Source organism: Lynx canadensis, chromosome C1 (genome assembly GCF_007474595.2).
Source record: "Lynx canadensis isolate LIC74 chromosome C1, mLynCan4.pri.v2, whole genome shotgun sequence".
NCBI lineage: Eukaryota > Metazoa > Chordata > Mammalia > Carnivora > Felidae > Lynx > Lynx canadensis.
The window spans coordinates 110,871,269-110,893,754 of record NC_044310.1 but is presented as its reverse complement, the minus strand read 5'-3'; the positions used below and the strand labels follow the sequence as shown (position 1 = coordinate 110,893,754).

General features: G+C 42.0%; 1 protein-coding gene across 1 annotated transcript in view; it reads right to left on the bottom strand.

Moving 5' to 3' along the window:
• The window catches only part of MAP3K2 (mitogen-activated protein kinase kinase kinase 2), a 101,595-nt gene extending 84,637 nt beyond the window's left edge, over nt 1-16,958 (bottom strand). The window contains exon 1 of the mRNA XM_030324278.2: nt 16,862-16,958. The gene's annotated coding sequence lies outside the window, so the exon portion shown is untranslated. The remainder of the gene's footprint in view (nt 1-16,861) is intronic.
• Nucleotides 16,959-22,486: the final 5,528 nt, after the last annotated feature.

Here is a 22,486-nt window from a genome sequence, read left to right as displayed (position 1 = left end):
TATACTCATATGCACATAGGAAAGGTAACCATATGTCCCAGTTTACGAAGCACAGTACCAGTTTATTTTTGTTGACCCAGGATAATTATTAAGACAGTCTCCTTCCACTCTCCAAAGTAGCCCACTCTGGGTAATAAATTATACAGTCACCCTAATGTGTCTCTCTCCCTTTCACCAGAATGAAGTTTTATAATTATAGAAATAATGACCAGCTGGGGAGCCTGGATGGCTCAGTCGGTTAAGCATCCAACTAACTCTTGACTTTGGCTCAGGTCATGACCTCATGGTTTGGGAGTTCTAGCCCTGCATGGGGCTCTGTCCTGGTAGCGCAGAGCCTGCTTGTGACTCTTCTCTCCCTCGCTCTCTGCCCCCCCCCCACTCGCTCTCTCAGAATAAATAAACTTAAAAAAAAAGAATGACCAGTTTATCTGTTTATCTTCAGTGCTAATGCAGAAAAGGTAATTAAACATTTTAGAAATATTGTGCATGTGAACAACTAAAATGTATTAGATTTTTTAAAGGCCTATTTTACTCATTCCCTCTGACATTCCTAAGGTTTTCAATAAATATTCACTGAATTTTAAAATTAAAATAAAAACCAATATGAATATTTCCATTCAAAAGCTTAATTATATACTAACGGCACAATAAAATACATCATCATTTATAAAACATCCACATAGCCCTTTATATCTGATTATATGGCAGAAAACTGAATGGAATAATATCTTTGAAATGCTGAGGGAAAAATACTGCTAATGTAGATTTTCACTTGCAACTAAAATATCATTCAAGAACAAAACCTAGGGGTGCTGGATAGTTCAGTCAGTTAAGTGTCAACCCTTGATTTCAGCTTAGGTATGATCTCAGGGCTCGTCAGTTCGAGTCCTGCATTAGGTTCCGCGCTGACAGCATGGAGCCTGCTTGGAATTTTCTCTCTCCTCTCTCTGCCCCTCTCTGGCATGTTGCACACTCTCTCTCTCTTTCAAAGTTATTTGTTTATTTATTGAGAGAGAGAGAGAGAGAGAGAATGCATGCACACAAGTGGGGGAGGAACAGAGAGAGAGGGTGACAGAGGATCTGAAGTGGGCTCTGCATGGACAGCAGAGAGCCCAATGCAGGGCTTAAACTCAAGAACCATGAGATCATGACCTGAGCCGAAGGCAGACGCTTAACCAACTGAGCCACACAGGCACTCCTCTCTCTTTCAAATAAACAAATAAATAAACTTAAAAAAACAAAAACAAAAAAAACAATGAGACACCAGGGTAGCTCAGTCAGTTAAACGTCCAACTCTTGATTTCAGCTTGGGCCATGGTCTCACGGTTTATGAGTTAGAGACTGAAGCTGGCTCTGCATAGACAGTGAGAAGCCTGCTTGGGATTCTCTGTCTCTCCCTCTTTCTGCCCCTCTCTTGTTCATGCTCTCTCTCTCTCTCTCAAAATAAATAAATAAACTTAAAAAAAAAAAAAAAACAAGAGCTAAAGATTTCCAACAAATAAAAATTGTAATTTATCACCAAAGACCCTTAATTGAGAAACTTCTAAAGGATATACTTCAAGAAAAAAGAAAAAGAAAGTGAGGAGCGCTTGCGTGGCCCCTCTGACCTCAACTCAGGTCATGATCTCATGGTTCCTGAGTTCAAGTCCTCCCTCCCTCCTTCTCTCTCTCTCTCCTCCTCTCTCTCTCTCTGCCCTCCCCCCACCCCTTGTGGGATTCACTCTCTCTCACTACCCCTCTGCCCCTCGCTTACTTGCACACTCCTGCTCTCAAAAAAAAAAAAAAAAGAAAGAAAAAGGAAAGTGATTCCAGGAGAACAAATGTTAGCAAAAACCTGGCAAACATGATAAACCTAAACAAATATTAATTGTATGAAACAAGATTAAAATGCTTAATTCGAGGGGCACCTGGGTGGTTCAGTTGGCTAAGCATCTGACTTCAGCTTTTAAATTAAAAAACGTTTTAAATAAATGTTAAAAAAAAATGCTTAATTCAAGGAACTGAAAAGAACAAGGTAGAATTACAAAACTGAACAACTATAACAAAGGGAGTGATTAAAGTTATTCACCCATAGTGGCCTTCTTCTGGAAATATGTCCCTTTGACCATCCCCACCTCCAACCACCCACTTGATTACCTAATATCACCAAACTAGCACAGTGTGGTCCCACATCCCTTGCCATACTGATGGCCCAGAGGTAGGCAAGTGACCCAAGCAGAAGCAAACACAGACAATCTCTAGAAATTACAAATAGATAACCAAAAGCAAAGAGGAGGAATCAATAGGTACTGAGCTGTACTAATCAAGTGCTACGTGTCTTGCTGATGCCTACCTTTTATTTCTTCTCTATGTCTGAAAGGCTTCCTCTCTTTTTGCTACTTGACCAAACCACCTTTTTTTTTTTAATTTTTTTTTTTTAACGTTTATTTATTTTTGAGACAGAGAGAGACAGAGCATGAACGGGGGAGGGTCAGAGAGAGGGAGACACAGAATCTGAAACAGGCTCCAGGATCTGAGCTGTCAGCACAGAGCCCGATGCGGGGCTCGAACTCACGGACCGCGAGATCATGACCTGAGCCGAAGTCGGCCGCCCAACCAACTGAGCCACCCAGGCGCCCCCCAAACCACCTTTTAAGGACTTGGCTTAGGGGCATCTGGGTAGCTCAGTCTGTTGAGCGTCTGACTTTGTTCAGCTCAGGTCATGATCTCACAGTTTGTGGGTTCGAGCCCCACATCAGGCTCTGTGCTGACCGCTTGCTTAGAGCCTGGAGCCTGCTTCAGATTCTGTGTCTCCTTCTCTCTCTGTCCCTCCCTCGCTCACGCTTTGTCTCACTCTGTTTCTCAAAAATAAATAAATGTAAAATTAAAAAAAAATTTTTTTAATTAAAAAAAAAAAGGACTTGGCTTAAGCCTTCCCTATTCCCCTCACCTGGTCATGAGGGTAACTGACAGAAGTAGAAAATAACTATCCACTGTGCACTGCCAGCGTGCTAAGGCATTTCACATACACTACCACTTAACCTTAATTACACTAGAATGACAGCACATACTGTCTCTCCACTCACAATGACAAAGAATCACCTTTCTTAAACGATATTACCTCCTACACTAGCTTCCCATTCTATGTTTACGTGTGTTCCCTGCAGGTAGACCACAGCATTCTCACATATTAGGAACCATGCCTTCTACTTTGTTCCCCTCATTATCCATCTCTCTTCCATACACTTCTCTCCTCCCCTTTCAAAATATGTACTCTTCCTTTCTCATTACTACTAATTACTACTATTAATAAAGCTACTATTTATAACAGCTTGCACTGTGCTTATACTCTGCTAAATGCTTTACAAACATTTTATTTAATCTTCAGAACACTCCCATATGGAAGATATTATCTCCCCATCTCAGAGAGGTGGGAAAAGCCTTGAATTTAGAGACATGCTCTCTCACAGAATGAACCTAGATCTATAAAATACCATTCTCATCACAATCACATCTGTAGTTCCCCACCCACCCCACGCTCACCTACTGTGCCAGTCTGTACTATGTCAACTTGATTGAGTTTAAACTACATTTCCCAGAATCGTCTTCCCATATGGTTCCAGGTTAGAGTTAGCCAAAGGAGGAAATTACTCCGAAGATCAGGGTTAGATAGACAGGTGCAGTTGCCAGCAAATTCCATGTCTCTGCTCTCCCCTTGTGCATACAGCCTTTTCCTGATTGCACCTTGCTGACACAACAGCAACCTCAGGGCTACCACCAAACACTTGACTAGAAACCACAGGAGAGGCTATGCAGAGGCAACAGCTTTCCATAGACCTTCTACCAGCTCTACTGTGTGATTCTACTCCAGCAGCTGGGCATACCAGACTCCTCAGATTTATCTACAAACTTCGGCCCAAAGTACCACTGTTTCAGGAAGGCTGATTACTGACTTTGATCTGCCAATTCCCCCTTACAGACTGATTTCTGAGTTTCTCCCACAACTGTAGAAGCTCTTACACCTTACATAAATTCCTTATCCCATAATATCACAGCACTTCTCCTTCCCTAATTGAACCCTAACTAATGTAACTACTCAAGCCTCCTCCCAATCTAATGACCAATAAATCTCTGCAAACCTTCCTTCTGAGATCTTCCTGCAAAACCAAATCTAGGCCACTTGGTCCTTTCATAGCCTCCATTCAAGCCTTCTTTTATAGTTCTGCACAGCCTATCCTTGCTTCCAAACAGGCTGAAGTGTCCCTTATTCTAAAGAAACAGTATCTCCCTACTTGATCTTCCCATTTCCAAAAAAGGAAGATTTAAGTGACAGAAAGCACTAGAGCGGGCATCAGATTAGCATGTCAATATTAATTTATTAACTAAGAACAAAGTAAGCTAAGAACACTTCGGGCACTTCCATGTTCTGTTTTGACATGTGAAGATGGAAGAACAAAAAACAAAGATATAGAAGGATTCTGAGAAGAAAAATATTTGCTGATGTGTGGTTTGTCCACTGCGAAATAGGGTAGCTTCATTTTTTTTAAGTTTATTTATTTTGAGGGGGTGGAGGTAGAGTGACTGGGGGAAGGGGAGAGAGACAGGAGGAGAGAGAGAATCTCAAGCAGGCACCATGCTCAATATGGAGTCTAATGTGGGACTCGATCTCATGACTGCGAGATTATGACCCACACTGAAATCAAGAGTTGGACGCTTAACCCACTGAGCTACCCAGGTGCCCCAGAAGCTTCATTTTTTTATGTAATCATTTTGGGCTTATCCAAGCATATCCCTAAATTATTTAAAATTTTCTAGTGGACATAAAAGAGTGCATGTACAATTTTTCCAATACCTTTCACCTTTTTCCAAAAAGATCTTCCCTCTCTTTTTGGCGAAAGTATTTCCAAAAACACATTCCACTAGTCTTGGTTCCTCATTCATAACATGAGAATAATTCAGTTCTGTTATTTTCTAGGGCTCAATGTTTACTGGATTTTATCACAGATGATTCTGGTTTCTATCACATTATTCTGAAGTTACTCATTCACTCTTTCAACAAGCATTTTACTGAAAGCCTACATGTCAAGCACAATGCAAGGTATCTGGTTATGAAATACCTTTAAGAGATGTCATTCTAACAAATTAGTCACACTTAAACACAGCTATTTATCTTCCAAATGCTGCCCTATAACAAATATTCCCTGGACTACTGTCATCTCAACCCCCCAAGCAAGAAAACTTCCATTTCTTTTGAGTCTTTACTATATTCTGTTATGTTGTGGGTCTCACAGAATCACAGACTAGACAGGCTAGTCCTTAAGAAATCACCTGGGGCAACTTTTTCAAATTCAGAAATGTTGAAGTCCCTCTGTCACAGTCTATTTCTAATTAATGTCAGATTTAAGACTGAACTCAGGCTTTCCTACCTACCATCAATATTAAACAAACAGAATGGAATACAGTTTGTGGTACTCTCTTGAGGAAAACTCTAGGCAAGAAATCCCCCTGGCACATCCCTAAGTAAAACTCTCAACAGTAAGGAAGTATGCAACAGTTCATGGCTACGAGACATTAATTGCAATGCTGATTAATAACATGGATTACATGATCTCAGACCACATCACTAATCTACTCTTTCCCAAATCACGAAACAAGTTTATATAAGCAGAGACATGGTGGTTTGGGGGTAAAGTCGTTAGAATGCGGTCATCTACTATTTACAGACTAGATGGTTAATATACCATCTCTCAAAGTAGATTTTTATCAACAGTAAGGCAGAGCTACTTCTACATCTTTTGTTTCCTTATAGTGTCTAAGCAACTCAGAAATTTTATATATAGTTTGACATACTGGTCATATTGCACAATATTAGTAATTTTAAAAGGAATCAACAGGCTATGTTTAAATGCCTAAACTGGGGGCGCCTGGGTGGCGCAGTCGGTTAAGCGTCCGACTTCAGCCAGGTCACGATCTCGCGGTCCGTGAGTTCGAGCCCCGCGTCGGGCTCTGGGCTGATGGCTCAGAGCCTGGAGCCTGTTTCCGATGCTGTGTCTCCCTCTCTCTCTGCCCCTCCCCCGTTCATGCTCTGTCTCTCTCTGTCCCAAAAATACATAAACGTTGAAAAAAAAAAATTAAAAAAAAATAAATAAATAAATGCCTAAACTGATTTAAAATACATTAAAGCCATCACATAAATCATGACAATCTCTCCTTAAATTAAATCAGGGACATTAATCTCATTACCTTACTGTATTAAAACAAAAAACAAAAACATTTTGTCTTAAAACTCCACAAATACCATTAGAATGTAGCAAGTCAAACCTAATTAGAATAATCACAAACTCATCAAATAATAAGAAATAAGCACTTTTATGTCAAATCTAAAATATGACTTGAAAACATTTAGAGATAGTAATAGCACAAAAACAATTACAAACTGACTTCTTTAGGCTATAGATCTGTTCCCAGTGGCTTATAAAGTATCGATTCACATTTTTCTCATTGGCTCCTATTAATTTTCAAAAATAATTTTCGGGTTGCCTGGGTGGCTCAGTCGGTTAAGTGTCCAACTTGGGCTTAGGCCATGATCTCGCGGCTTGTGAGTTCAAGCCCCACGTCGTCGGGCTCTGTGCTAACAGCTTGGTGCCTGGGACCTGCTTCGGATTCTGTGTCTCCTCCTCTCTGTCCCTCCCAAGCTCATGCTCTCTCTGTGTCTCTCAATAATAAATAAACATTTAAAAAAAATTTTTTTTAAATAATAATTTTCAAACAGCTTTCCACAGCATTGCTTTGGTCGTAGGGCTGTTCACAAATACTTGATGTTCTTCTTCTGGTATTTGGAAATACTGAACTTCCCCACCCTGTTCAATTTAGTTATTACAGCCATGAGACTTCCTCCAGCCAATACACATGGATAGAAGTGGTGAATATTTCTTCCAGGTAAAAGCTTTAAAAGTCTGAGTGTACTTTCACACATTCTATTTTCATTCTATCCTGGTGTGAGAGTATGATTTACAATAAACACGTATCTGGTCTTTGTCCTCATTTCTGGCAAAGAGCTCAGAAAAACCAGGTGTCTTTTTTCTTTTTTTAATTGAAGTATAGTTGACACAGAATGTTACCTTGGTTTCAGGTGTACAATATAGTGATTCAACAAGTTTACACTTTATGATATGCTCATCACAGGTGTAGCTAGGACAAGTAGGTGTCTTTTGTTATTCATAAGGAATCTCTTTAAGCCACACCTCAGTTTATGTTAATGGATGACTTTTGAAAAGCACTGATCGAGGGAAGCTGGTTGCCACCGGAACCATGTGATTAGAGGGTTGGAACTTTGAGCTCCTTCCCAAGGCTTTTAGGGAGGGGAGAAGGGCTAGAGATTAAGCTCAACCACCAATGGCCAATTATTTAATCAGTCATGCCTAGGTAAGAAACCTCCATTTAAAACCCAAGAAGATGGGTCCTGGGGAGCTTCTGGGGTGGCAGACACCTGGAGGTGCTGGAAGAGTGGTACACTGGGAGAGAGCATGGAAACTCCACAGCCACTTCCTTTCCCCAAACCTTGCCCTATGTATCTCTTCCACCTGCCTGTTCCTGGGTTATGTCCTGTTATAACAAACCAGTAATCTAGTAAGTAAAGTGTTTTCCAGAATTCTGGGAGTTGCTCTAGCAAATTAACTGAACCTAAAGATTCCCAAAGAATGGGAACCTCTGATTTACAGCCAATTGGTCTGAAGCACAGGCAACTACCTACCATGCCACTGAGCCTGAAGGGTGGACAGTCCCCTGCAACGGAGCTCTTAACCTGTGGGATATGACCTTATGTCTGGCTGCTATTACAAAATTGTTTAAGGTATGGAAATGCCTCCCACACATACATAGTTGGTGATCAGAAGTGTCAAAAGTATTGAGTGTGAAGAGGTTCAGAATGAGCCTCCTTCAAATATGCAACTTTGGCTTATAGATTACTTTGAACTGAAGTCAATCAAGGTCCAAAAGACTCAGGAAGAGCTTTTTACCTCCCCTTTAACAGCCTAAAGAATTTAGATTGGGGTGAGGGGGAGGGTGCCTGGGTGGCTCAATCGCACTTAAGCATCAGACTTCAGCTCAAGTCATGATCTCAAGGCTCCAGAGTTCAAGCCCTGCATCGATCGGGCTCTGTGCTGACAGCTCAGAGCCTGGAGCCTGCTTCAGATTCTGTGTCTCCCTCTCTCTCTGCTCCTCCCCTGCTCGCCTCTCTCCCTCAAATATAAACATAGAGGAAAAAAAAAAGAATTTAGATAGTTCTGGTCTATCTGAACTATCACCAAAAATAACTACAAAGAATATGGGGCAAGCATGGTAAACTGGGTGGGGGAAGCTGACAGGGCCTGGAGATCAAATTCCTCAGTGTCCCACCTTCTCCACAAAACATGGCAAACATGTTTACCAAACATTTGTTCTTCCCATCTTCCCATAAACTGTCTTCCTCCCCTCCCTTTGAAGTCCCAAAAACCTACCCTTTCTCTGCTCAGGATGGCATATAAGCCTCAATTGCCAGTCTGCCTGTGGGTCTCCCATCCTTATGGGGCTTCTGTACATATATAATTAAATTTGTTTTTCTCCTGTTTATCAATCTTAAGTCAATCTACCAAATAACCAAGAAGGGTAAAGAAAAAAATTTTCCTTCCCAGAAAGCACAATACAAAAGAAAAACCTAGAGTGTTTTTTTTCTTTTACCTATGGCAGCCAGTAATGTTCCAGATAATGACTGCTCCCAAGGGAGGTCCCAAAGTGGGATTCAAAGTAAGAATGACAACGTTGAGCAGAAGCACGTCAACTGACCCTCAATGAACACATAGCATGAGCAAAAACTAAATCTTTGTTGTTTTAAGGCCCTGAGTTGGAGACTTATTGTTCATAGCCTATTCAGGATGATAGTCTAAAATTTAATTTTATTTTGTTTTTAATTTTTTTTAATGTTTATTTTTGAGACAGAGAGAGACAGAGCATGAATGGGGGAGGGGCAGAGAGAGGGAGACACAGAATCGGAAGCAGGCTCCAGGCTCTGAGCCATCAGCCCAGAGCCCGACGCGGGGCTCGAACTCACAAACCATGAGATCGTGACCTGAGCCGAAGTTGGACGCTCAACCGACTGAGCCACCCAGGCGCCCCTAAAATTTAATTTTAAAAATCACACTAAAAATTCCTCGTGTTCATTCTACTCAATTCAAGAATTGTTTTTTAATTTTTTTTTATGTTTATTTTTGACAGAGAGAGAGAGAGAGAGAGAGAGAGAGACAGAGCATGAGCGGGGGAGGGGCAGAGAAAAGGGAGACAGAATCTGAAACAGGCTCCAGGCTCTGAGCTGTCAGCACAGAGCCTGACGCGGGGCTCGAACTCACAGACTGCAAGATCATGACCTGAGCCGAAGTTGGACACTCAACCAACTGAGCCACCCAGGCGCCCCATCATTTCAAGAAATTTTATCCCTTCTCTGACCAAGTACATTAAAATCACTCCTATCACTTCTCCTAAATATCAGAAAAATTAACATACTTCCCATACCATTTACTTAAAATAGGCCAGGTTATTCTCATTCCACTGAAAAGTGTATTTACTTCAAACACAGAAATCATTCAGGTTTCCCCAAATATTTATCAGAACTCTCTGATTTAATTCTCTACAATTACGAAGAATGAGAGGTAAGAATAATATCTATATTTGTGGGCACTTTTCAAAAATCATGTTGGCCCTACCCCCAGAAGATTCCAGCGCACACATTTCCAAGGAGAAGGCTTCATGTAAACAATGTGGAGGCAGAGAGAAGGCTAAGGAACTCTTGCTCTAAAAGAGCCATTTAAAATCCCCATCTATACTATGTGACTATCAACAATCCTCTTAATACCTCAGGGCCTCAATTTCCTAGCTCAAAACCAGGATACTATGGTCTACCACAGTCACGTAAAAGTAATGTATGTAAAGCTTCTGACATGTAACAAACACTCAAATATTACTTCTTCCTCCCAAGATATAATTAATGTGTGATATCCTCAACGCCAGAAGATATACCTTTATGAAACAAAAACAGAAAACTAAAGGAGAGATCTGGCTGAAGTGCAAAACAAGGATAAGAGGAAAAAAAGAAATGGGAAAGATCAAGGATTACCAAGATAATAGGAAGTCAACTGCAGAATTAAAATATTCATGAGATGAAAAATATTTTTTTTAAAACACAGCAGAGGGCAAAAGAGCAGAACCACCAATGTGGCTATGGAGATCAAACACAAGCAGCTCTCCTGGAACACAAAGTAAAATAACAGAGATGAAAACATTAAAAGATGATGACAAATATGTAAGATGGAGAATGGAAATCTAAAAACTATACACATTGCCAAAGAACCATAATACAAAGAAAAACCAAAGGATAGATTAAAAAAAAAAGAATGAACTGAAATAAAATTGAGATATTATGACTCTTAGCTTTCAATCTACATTCGCTATTTGTTTAAATATCTACATAATACCTACATCCATAAACTCAGAAGGCAAGGTATCAATAATTTCTCTTATCTAACCTCCTTAACAAACCAACTTGGCAAATTAACCAACACTCCACTCTCCCTACAAAACCTTTTGATAAGGGGCGCCTGGGTGACTCAAACATCCAACTCTTGGTTTCAGCTCAGGTCATGATCTCACAATGTGAGTTCGAGCCTCCATGTCGGGCTCTACGCTGACAGTGCGGAACCTGCTTGGGATTTCTCTCTCTCTGACCCTCCCTGGCTTGCTCCCTCTGAAAATAAATAAATAAATAAATAAAGCCTTCGGATAAAATGTTGAACATGCAATGTTAAATTTATCTTTTACCAAACCAGTACATTTCTGCACCCATCAATTTACCAAGAACCAAATGTGTTTACGCGCTCGTTATACAGTTTAAATATGATATAACCCAAAGAAATTGTGAATGTGAAAACTGTTTCTATGAGAATGAAGTTGAGTGTTTAGAAAGACTCAAAGGCTAGTTTTAAAAAAAACAAAGTGTTGTTAAAGTGGGCATAGGTGAACAAGCTGTAAGACTCGGAGAAATAACCATACAACTCCAGATGGATCACTTTAACTCAGACTAGTTTACATCTCTGTGTTCAAAAAAAAAAAAAATTAAAGTAATAATGTGTCACTTAATTCCCCTTATATTAATTTTTTTTTAATTAAACTGACCACCACCAATCTTAATCACATTAAATAGAAGGGCTTCTATAACATCAAAATAGGCATAACCTAAGTGAACTATGGGAAATTTTTACAATACCTGACAATGTTTACTGAACACTTTTTATATGCGAAGCACTGTACTAAACATATTATTTCATTAAACCTAATGACAAACCAATGAGTTACATACTATTCTCGCTATTTTACAGATAAGTGAAGCATAGATAGGATGAACAGCACAGCTGGGACTCCCATTCAGGTCTGACTCCCAAATATATACTCTTAACTGATTACTAATTTTTGCTTCCTTATCTTTTCTATATTTAATTTTTTCAATATATTATAATCACAATCAGTTTACCTGTAAAGCTTACCAATTTTGTTAACTTAGTTCAAGTACTACCTCCTCTTCAAGGCCTTCTGAAGTGCCTTTCCCATCCTGATACACAGTTGGGTCTCCATGAATGGTACCAATAGTACTCTGGTAAAGCAATTCCAATTTTCTGGTTGCCCTGATAAAGCAGAGAGGCAGCATGGTGCGATTCTTAAGAGCACAGATTGTGAAGTCAGACTACCTGCATTAAAGTTCCAGCTCCACCACGCACAAAAAGTGTGAATATGGGCAGTTACTTATTGTCTCTGTGGTTCAATTTCCTAATCTGTAATATGGGCATAATAATAACTACTTCCTTAGGTTGTTAATAGGGAATAAGTATCTTTAAAGTAGCACCTAAATCAGTGCATAGAATATAGAAATAGCTTACGTTTGCTAAATAAACAATACCACAAAAGAGAACAAAGAAAACTCAACCAATAAATAAAGAAGAAACATTCTGTAAATGATCAGCGATTTGGTAGGCACCACCTTTTAAGAATCTTAGGACACTGAAAAAGGAGGTCCCTTCTGTCAATTCTCTTTCAATAAATATTTGGCTCCAGGCATGGTGCTGGGTGCCCCAAAATCAACACAACACTGCCTCTGTTCTTGAAGAGCTAACTTCCCAGTGGAGGACACAGACATAATTCTAGAGCAATGTGGTGAGTATGATGGTAGAGAGAGGCAGGTGCAGTGGGCTTGAGAAGCATTCTGAAGTAGTAGTGATGAGGGGACCTAATCTGGGAATTATCCAAAGAATACCGATAAAATCATATCTTAAACAATTATTTTACTTTGTCATCATTAATTACTAAAGTCCACACAAATTACTAACTGCACAAATGGGAAAAATTACCTTTAGAAAAAACTCCCGAAGTTTATAAACCACATAGTGCTTATAAAATTTACGGTACTATGAATCTCAAACAAAACACTCTTGAGCACTTATAAGAAAGGCAATGTGCTAGTTAGAGGAAGGGCTCCCAAAGATTCTACCTGTTAGTTGGGAAGACAAAGTGTAACAAACAAACAAACAAACAAAAGTAAGCAATAATCTAAGGGTTAAGTAACTATAAAGACAACAAGATATGTTACAAAGCAAATACATGATTAACCACCTTAAAAAAATGCAGTCAACAAATGTTCCCAATAAATCCCAGAGATATACAAGGCAAAAAAACCACAAAATTATACAGCCACATTTCTTTCTTTCTTTTTTTTTTTTTTTTAAATGTTTATTTGTTTTTGCGAGAGAGCGGGGCAAGGGCAGAGAGAGAGAGAGAGAGGAAAACAGAATCCGAAGCAGGCTCTGGGCGGTCAGCACAAAGCCCCATGTGGGGCTCAAACCCACAAACTGTGAGACCATGACCTGAGCTGAAGTGGGACACTAAACCCAGCCACCCAGGCGCCCCCAGCCACATTTCTTATAAAAGTATATGTGTGTCTAGATACAGAGATATACCTCACACAACACCTTGAGAATAAGGGAAAGGATTCTTTATTTCCATATATAGTTCATCCTACGTGTGGAAAAACTTCACATAAACTGTTTAATGAATTAAATCGTATTTTTAATGAGAAAATGTGTTACTTAAGTAAATCCTATTATGAAACCTTCTTTAAAACAATAACCTAAAAATAAATAAACCAATAACCCACTAAATGTCAATTAGTTGGGAAATAAATTCAATTTCATATTACATATACTTGATTTATTTCTACCTGGCTTAATTAAAATGAGGTTCCCCTCTAAATGTAACCAACACTCCTTATGATCAGAAATTACAGTATTCATAAAGTAAGTCATAGAAATGTAATATACAGCATAGAGAGTACAGCCAATAATATAACTTTGTAAGGCGACAGATGGTAACTAGACTTATTGTGGGGATCATTCTGTAATGTATAAAAATATCAAATAACTATGGTATACACCTAAAACTAATAGGATACTATGTCAATTATACTTCAATTAAAAAAACAGAAATTCACAAATGTTTACTAACTTGATCATTATGAAATGAGAACACTGAGTGAAGTTTAAAAAAAAACATAATTCTATTATAATTCTTGAACTTCACATAGTGGTAGTATTAGGACTAGAATTTAGATCTTCTGACACTTAATCCAGTGCTCCTTGCATTACACCATAAAAATAGACAGTTTTCTCAAAATGTTTTTTTAAATATTTTTCAATGTTCTATTTTTGAGAGAGACAGAGAGAAAGACAGAGCAAGAGCAGGGGAGGGATAGAGAGAGAGAGGAGACACAGAATCCAAAGCAGACTCGAGGCTGTGAGCTGTCAGCCCAGAGCCTGATGCGGGGCTCGAACTCACAAACCATGAGACCATGACCTGAGCCAAAGTCAGATGCCCGACTGAGCCATCCAGGCACCCCTCAAAATGTTTTTTAATAAATCCATTCTTCCTTTATTATATTTCTGCTTACTTCTGTGCAACAAATATTGGCTAAGAAAAGCTAAAACACAGACTGCTAACTGCAGTGGGGAAAATAGATAGACCTTACCTTCACCCCCATAACCAAGTGATCAAACTCAGCATCACAAATGATGGGACCTGACAACATATGACCTGATGGGAAGCAATATGCAGTACACGGGATCACTGAGGGGTTATTCTTGTCCAAAATATTTAATTTTAAACTAATCAAGCCTTTAAACCTAGCTTACAGTTAACTAATACAGGGAAACTGAATACACTAAATGACACCATAAGAGGGGGGGAAAATCAGACAAAGAAAATGTGACTCATTTTATAAGACAACTGGCTTGATCTCTTTTTAAAAAGCAACCTCATTTTAAAAGGGAGAGGTGAGACTGTTCTAGATTCGAAGAGCTCAAAGAGACTTAACAACCAAATGCAGTGAATAAACCTTGATAGGATCTTGGTTTGGTGTGGCTAGGTGTAAAACACCATAAAAGACCAGTCAGTATAAATAGATTTAAGTATGGATGATGTTAGATTACATTAAGGAACTACCAATAAGAAACTATCAACTAATTATTGATTAGAAAATATGAACTAAAAAAAGTGACAGTAATAGTATTTTGGCTATGTAAGGAAATGTCCATCTTTGGAAATGTATGCTGACATATTTAGGGGGAAAGTGCCATAATGTTTACAGCTTAGTTTCAAATGGCTGAGCCAAAAATAATACACACATATTTATAGATAAAGCAAATACAGCAAGATGTCAACAAATATTGAATCTAAAGGGTCATGGTATGGATGTTCACGATTAGCAATTTCTCATATGCTTGAAACTTTCATAATAAAAAGTTGGGGGAGTGTGTTGAGGAGCCCGGTGAACTCCAATTCTAGAAGGGGAGAAAAGATCAACCTGTAATCAAAGCTGTGGCAACTGTCAAGAATCAAACATGACTGCAGTTTAATACAGCAACTATTAAATAGTTTACCGCTTTGGTAGCAGTAAGGTGAACTAAAAATGAAAGATTCACCTAAACCACTGCTTAAAAGATTGAGTACAGGGGCGCCTGGGTGGCGCAGTCGGTTAAGTGTCCGACTTCAGCCAGGTCACGATCTTGCGGTCTGCGAGTTCGAGCCCCGCGTCGGGCTCTGGGCTGATGGCTCAGAGCCTGGAGCCTGTTTCCGATGCTGTGTCTCCCTCTCTCTCTGCCCCTCCCCCGTTCATGCTCTGTCTCTCTCTGTCCCAAAAATAAATAAACGTTGAAAAAAAAAATTTTTTTTAAAAAATAAAAAAAAAGATTGAGTACATAATGTAATCCAATTTTTAAAAATAAGCCTTTAACAACTAGTCTTTCAAAAGAGACACATGAATATCACAGCTAGATAATGATTCTATAATGATCTCACACTCAACATAATTCAACAGGACTCAACATAGTTTATATTTTAACCAAATAACAATTCAATCTATGAACCAACCACTGTCAACTCTATAATTTAACTTTTTCTCTACAGACAATACAAAATCATTCAACTACAAATTTTTTCAAACTGAAAATACACTGGATAAAATTACAGAGTACTGTAATTGGGCATCAGTACATTTCTCAAACGTTTGCAACTGTGCGTGAAGCTTCAACTACTCAAAGGAATTTATCAACATTTGCTCTGTAAAGAGAAACGTAAAGGCTCTTTTCTTATTCACCAACCATAATCAAAGAAATAATACAGGCCAATGCTAAAATGAGAATTTTTAGTTTATAAACATTGATCAGTCACCACATACAAAGGGGGAAAAAAATCACACCATTACAAGTTTCTATGATATTCTACACACTGAATTTTGACACTCAACTCAGAAATATTGCATAAGACTGCACCAATTACTAAGTATGTTCAGCCATTGCCACATAATTCAGCAACAAGTTTTGCAATAAGGAAATCTCAAGCTAATAACCCAAGTGCGAGTTCCCCGTATTTGTCAAGAACAAACTGCACAAGTAACATTGTAACTTTTCAAGAAACATGCAGTGTTACCAATTTTCTTTTTTAATTATCATCTTCTAATATGTATCAAATAGTCTTCACTATATTTCCTCTTAAGAAGAGTGAAATTTGTTTTCTGTTCAATCCTACTGCAAAAAAAGGGGAAGGTGCCCAGCGCCTTTTTAAAAGTAATTATTTAAAAGCAATAAAATGATTTGGCTAGGTTGCAGCAAAACACATCGAACAGCCTACGTTAGGGGCAAGTAAACTACATTACTCCCAGGAAGAAACTCTCCAGCTCTTCTCATTTTCCTCACATATTTTTTTTTTCAAGACACAAAAATACACTCCTACGGAAAAGACATCATAGTGGAATCAAGGCTTCCCAGATTACCAGTTGCATGACCTTGGGCAAATTCCCTAGCTCCCTGAGACTCAATTCTTTTATCTGTAAAATGGGGAGACACTACCAACCTCATTGTGCTGAGAAGACCAAGTCAGACAATGCAAGACAACTGCCCGGCGCAGTTAGTGCTAGCTAAAGCGAGAAGGAAGAATCAACCCCAATCAAAAGAGAATCACAATGTGACAGTGCAAAGGCAAGCACTTTTTCGCTTACTGCACATATCTGATTCTCCCAAGGGACCAGATGCACTCTTGCTTCTAAAATCCCTGCAGAGTACATGTCTGACAGCTACCCAGCTCAGCAGTCTACTTCGCCCAGATCTGGGATCCAGGACAGGATACAGGGACCCCGAGATCTGCCCAATTGGAGCGGGACCACCACCCAGCGAAACCCCCCGCCCGGGGAGCTGCTCACAGGCGGGCTGCGGCCCCCTTCCCGCGGCCCCCGCCCCACACATACACAGGCACATACCGGCCGCTCCGCGGGGACGTAGGGAGCCGCAGGCCCGAGGAGGGGCCGTCGCTGCCTCCGAGCCCGCCCCTCCGCCCCCGCGCGGCCTGTCACCGCGCCCCCCCCCCCGGTCGGGGGAGGCCGCGGGCCCCCGGGGGCCGGAGGGGCGCGCGAGGAGTGTGGTGCGGGCCGAGTCTCTCCTTCACATGGAGCCCGCGCCGGGCGGGATGGCGGGCGCGTGGAACGTCGCGGCCGGCCGGGGCCTCTCGGCGCCCTTAGGTACTTCTCGCCGCCGCGGCCCCGAGGCCCGCGCGAAGCTGGGCTGGAAAGGAGGAAGCCGTGGGCCGGGCGCCGCCAGAGGCCGGAGAAGGGGCGGGAGCGGCGACTCCGCGGCTGGAAGTGCCCGGCCTCCCGATCGTCGTCCTAATCGTGGTTGTCGCCGCACGCCGCGCGACCCCTGAACGCCGCACCCAGCGACCGCACCACCTTCGTCAGGCGCCGCCGTTGAGGGCAGCCGGGCCGCCACTACACACGGACCCGTGACGTCGGGCGTAGCGCGGCGCACGTCACGGCCGGCTCGCTCCTGCGCGCACAACCCTCCGCCCGCCGGGAACGGAACCCGCCGCGAGCGCGCGCCCAGCCTACAGCGCCGAGCGGAGGCCAAGGGGAGCGTGCCCGCGCCTGCGCACTGGCTGGCTGCGCCCACGCACGCTCCGCTGCCCCCCACCCGTTAGGCATTGCGGGGATTCCCAGTCCGGGTCAGCCCCAGCGCCAGCCCCGCCCCTAGATCACCGCCGCCTTCTCCGAGCGGGGTGCGCCGCGCACGCGCACGCGCACGCGCGCCGTCATCCTCCGCCTCCGGGAGTCCTCGGCGCCCGAGACTTCCAAGCAAACCCGGGCGAGGGTTTCCTGCGTGGGCTTTGAGCCAGGCGCTGAGCAGCAGGGCAAGGAGAGGCTGCGACCGACTCAGTCTGTGGCATGTCGTTTGCAGGCGAAAAGCCATCCGCCTCTTAATTTTCGGACTTCACTGCAGAATTGTTTTCTGAAGCACTTTAGATATTACTATCGGCTTGTTAGCTAACTGTAAACCACCACCACCACCACCCCCTCCCCGGAGATCGGCCTTTTAAGTTTTACAGCTGTTCTCTGTTTAGTTCCTGTCACCGTTCTAGGGTCGGCCCAGCAAATACTACTTCCCCAGTTTTAACATGTGGAAACAACCCAGAGAGATGAATTGACATTCACCCCTAGATCAAGTGGCAGAATCTGAAACCTAACTCTCTTTCACTGAATCCTTCCCTCGTTCCCCATCGCCCACAGGATAAAACAAATTAATCGCGAGTGAATAACCTGTATGTATTCCGACTGATTTTAGCCTACGCCACCCTGAACCAGAAAGCATCTTTTCCACCCCCTCTCTTCTTTCTCAAGTACCCCTTAACAACTTCCTGTGCCTTTTTTTTTTTTTTTTTTAACCTCGCTCTGCATCTACTTGGCTTCTGGGTACACTATGGAGTCCACCTCCTTCCTGCCTATTCCAGACCACATTTCCACTCCCGGAGAGAGATGGGAGCTGCACCCGCCAGGCCCAGAGGTAGGCAACTGCCCCAACTCAGGAGGCCCTAGCTGCTCAAGGGAGCCTGCGTCCGTGGGGCAGGGACTGCGGGAGAGGGTGTGGTGTCATAAAATATCTGGGTCCCCTTCCTGGAATTGTCATTATAGACCCTTTCACAGAGATGTAAAAGGCGCGGGAGCTTAGTTGCTACTGGACAGATGTTTGTAATAGTGAAAACCTCCGAACAACCTAAATGACTATCAGGCTAAGCTGATAATGAATGGTTCGTCTGTCCTGCAGAGAATCAGGCAGCCAACGCAAAGAAGGGCCAATACCAAAAGACCTCAAAACTACGGAGCTCAATAGAAAATCCATTTGCTCCCACTTGTTTAAAAAGTGGAGGATTTTGTGGGCGCCTGGGTGGCTCAGTCAGTTAAATGTCAGACTTCAGCTCAGGTCATGATCTCACGGTTCCTGTGTTGGAGCCCCGCATCGGGCTCTGTGCTGATTGCTCAGAGCCTGGAGCCTGCTTCGGATTCTGTGTCTCCCTCTCTCTCTGCCCCCTCCCCTCTCAAAAATAAACATTAAAAAAAAGTAGAAGATTTTTAAGCTTAAGTATGCATAAAATCAAGGTCTTTAAAATTCGTTTTGGTTCTAACATTCTAAGCACGGTATGCCACAGAAAGGAGGCTTTCAGTATTTTTGAGAGCAGGGTTTAAATCCTGTATTGTTTTCCACACTTCCTGGCCTGACCACATAGCAGACATTCAATAAATACCTGTTTACTAAGTAATGTAGAGATTTTTCCTCATACTTCTGCTTACTTCTTCCCTCACCTACTTACCTGGGGACTTCATCCACATCTGGTTCCTTAGAAACACCCTACATGAATATTAACCTTTTTTCTCCATTCTCTCTTTACATTGGCGAGTTTTTCTCTGGCTTAGACATTAAATCTTTGGTACCTTTGGCAATTTTAGTGTATATGATTACAAATTAGGGATCCTGGGGGGTTTTTTTCTTGATGAAATCCTCATTTAATCAGTATTTTTTGCCTTTCTGCTCTGTGCCTGAGATTGCAGTGATAAAGTTGTAGTTTCCACCACTTCTCGGGAACTCTGGAATTGTGTGATGAGGGCAGACCCCTAAGTGGATCAGTATAATACTTAGCGACTTGCCCTGTAGCAGAGCTGTGTATGAGGTGCCCCAGCAGCAGAGAGGAGGACATCACAGGTGTATATAAGGAATGAGGGAAGACTTCAGAGAGGAGGCATGGTGTGTTCGTTTTCTACTGCTGCATAATAAACTGCCTCAGACTTAGTGGCACCTATTTACTATTAGTTCACAGCTCTCTAGGTCAGAGTTTGCACAGCATCATGGCTGGGTTCTGTGTTCGGTATCATGAGGCTGAAATCAGGATATCAGCTGGGCTGAGTTCTTATCTGGAGGCTCTGGGGGAAGACCTGTTTCCGTCTTCATTCTTGTTGTCAGAAGTCAGTTCCTTGTGGTTGTGGGATTGAGGCCCCCATTTCCTCCCAGGCATTCATCCAGGGCCTGCTATCAGCTTCTAGAGCCCACCAGCATTCCTTGCCATGGGACCCCTCCATCCTCAACGCCAGCAACAGAGAATTTCTTGAAAATCAAATCCCCCTCACGTGTTGAATCTCTGACTTCCTCTTTTGTTACCAGCCAGAGAAAACTCTCTGCTTTTTAAAAGTTCATATGATTTGGTCAGGCCCTGCAAGATAATCTGTTCTTAGAAATCAATCTAATCATAGGGGTACGGCTCATTATAGTCACAGTACCAGGCCATGTTTACCACGCAGGCCATGTTTACCTGTGGATCTTCAGGGACAGAGGAGAATCCTGCCCATCACACACGGTGAGCTGAAACTTGCATCTGGGTAGCTATTTGCTGGAATGGAGGAGGGAGGAATGGGCATTCCGGGCAGAAGGACTCAAGTCTGCACAAGCTTGGAAGAACAGCCCTTGTCCTGGAAAGGGCAAGAATTGCTGGCCTCAGGGTGTTTGGAGAGATGCAGCCAGTGGGTAAATCCAGAGGAGGAAGAGAGCAACCAAATGAGGAAGGAAGAGTGCTCAAGCAGGCTAACAATCCTAAGTAAGGAGATAAAGGTCTAAACTACAGCGGTGGCTGTGAAAGTGACCTGAGGAGTGTCAGTTGGGATGCATTCAGCTGCAAGGAACAAGATACCTGGCCCAAAACAGCTTCAACAGTGAAGTTTATTTTTTTATATAACAAAAACCCAATAGAGTGGTCCATAATCGGTTATGGCTGTGATTGTCATGTCTACAGTCATAAGATGACTCCCTCACCTCCAAATATCTTGGCCTCCTACTCAGGAAAGGGAAAGGATTCATATTCTCTCTCCCTTTTTCTCTCTCAGCTTTTAACTTTGGAAACAGGTTTAGATTTACAGACAGATTGAGCGGATAGTACAGACAGCTCCCAGATATGCCCCACCCAATTTCCCCAATTATTAATATTTGATACATTTTTCAGATTAGGGAACCAATATTAATACCTTATCATTAACTAAAATCCATACTTTATTCAGATTTCCATAATTTTTACCTAATGTCCCTTTTCTGTGTCAGAATGCCATCCAGGATCCCCCATTACACTTAGTTCTCCTGTCTCCTTAGGCTCCGCTTGGTTACAATGTCCCTTGTTTTTGATGACCTTCACAGTTCTGAGAAGTAGTGGTCAGATATTTTGTAGAATATTTCTCCACTGTGGTTTGTCTTATGTGTTTCTTATGATTAAAGTAAGGTTTGAATTTGGGGATGAAGATCACAGGGGTAAAGTGCCCTTCTCATCACAGCCTGTCATCACCATGATTTATAAAGGTTAAGGTTGACCTTGACTGCCTGTTTGAAGCCTCATTTCCAGGTTTCTCTATTCTTCCCCCCCGCCCCCCAACTTCTATGTTGTATTCTCTGAAATGAAATCACTGTGCTCCCACCTAAGGAGTGGAGAGTTATGCTTCACCTCCTAGAGTGCAGAATATCTACATAAATTCCTTGGAATTCTCCATGGAAAATGTGTCTCTTCTCCCTCAGTTATTACCTATTCAATCATTTATTTATATTAATATGGGCTCACAGATGTTTATTTTATACTTTAGGTTGTAATCCAATATAACATTATTTATTTTTTTGCTCAAATCGTTCCAGATTTGGCCATTAGGAGCTCTTTCCACTGGTTCCTGTGATCCTCTGAGGGTCTCATCATTACGAGATTTTCTTTTTTTCTTTCTTTTTTTCCCCCCTACTTTTTTAGTACTTCCTAACTTTCTGGCATTACCAGATGTGCCAGACTCATCCTGAATGTTTCTTGCCCTAGTCCTAGAATCAGCCATTCTCCAAGGAGCCCTGTTTCCTTCTATTGGAGAATAACATTAGAAACCAAAATCTGAGGCTAGATGTGTTTGGGATTCTCTTCATCAAGGACAATCTCACGTCAGCCCTCCAGCAGAGTACCCCTTTTGTTCTTGCTAACAATCTGCTAATGGTGCCCCCAAGTTCATTCTCCTCTTTCCATGGCAATTGAATTTTAGCTGAGCAATAGACGTCCCCCCCCCAATAATAAAGGGTTTATTTCCCAACCTCCCTTGCAACTAAATGTGATCATATAACTAAATACTAGTAAAAGGGAAATCAGTGGAAGTGTCCGTCCAAGAACCTTCTTGAGAGACCCTTCCTCAAGAGTCTACTGCTTTGACCCCTTTGATCCCTCTGCCTTCATCCCTTTCTCCATCTTGGAATACCTTACAGATCATCTTGAAGAAGGAGAACAAGGGGGCCGTGCAAAGAACTGGTGGAAGCAGAACCCCCATCCTGGTCTGAACCACAGGACTCTGTACTTTCACATAAGAAAGGGGTAAGTCACTGTCACTGGTAGCTGAACCTAGTCCTAGGAGCATCTCATTGACCAGAGCTGAGCCAGCTCCATTTCTGTGTCTGCAAAGGAGTCAGCATTACCATAATGTGGACAGCCCACATGAGGTGTGCCCCAGGGCTGGGCACACTGCCAGACCATGTCTGGCCACAAACCCAGGCTAGAGGTTACC